The 550-nt window shown below is 44.7% G+C and overlaps 1 protein-coding gene across 3 annotated transcripts in view; it reads left to right on the forward strand.

Annotated features, from left to right (window-relative positions):
• Rit1 (Ras like without CAAX 1) overlaps positions 1-550 on the forward strand; it is a 10,517-nt gene that overhangs the window by 5,555 nt on the left and 4,412 nt on the right. The window lies entirely within an intron of this gene.

The raw sequence follows: 550 nt of genomic DNA on the forward strand, positions 1-550 counted from the left end.
TAAGTGCTTGCCTGGCAAGTGCAGGGTCCTGAGTTCAATCCCCAGTACCACAAAAAAAAAAAACCTGTATTACCACCTCCATGGAAAAAAAAGTATTCAAGTTGAACACCCAGCTTATATCTCTCAATGGATATATCATGCTTCCTGAGAAAATTTGGAGACTTAAAATTTGGATAGAATCACCGGCCAAACAGTTTAGCAGATTAAAGCACCTGCAAACAGGCAAAGGGGCCAAGGGTTGGATCCCCAGGCCTGCCTTAGCAGCCCTGCCCCCGGGCATGCAGACACAGCAATTGAGACTGGGCATGGTGGCCCTCCTATAATCCCAGCTCTTGGGAGGCTGTAAACAGGAGGATCACTACAAGTCAAATCTAGTAATGAGACCTGAACACCCTGTAGACCCTTCCCTAAAATACTACTACTACTACTACTACTACTAATAATAATAATAATAATAGTAGGGCCTGGAAGATGGCTCAGTAGAATAAGCACTTCCCTGGCAAGCCCAAGGGCCTGAGTTCAATCCCCAGTTCCGCAAAAAAAAAAAAAA

This window comes from Octodon degus, unplaced genomic scaffold (genome assembly GCF_000260255.1).
Source record: "Octodon degus isolate 3935 unplaced genomic scaffold, OctDeg1.0 scaffold00032, whole genome shotgun sequence".
In the NCBI taxonomy this organism is placed as follows: Eukaryota; Metazoa; Chordata; class Mammalia; order Rodentia; family Octodontidae; genus Octodon; species Octodon degus.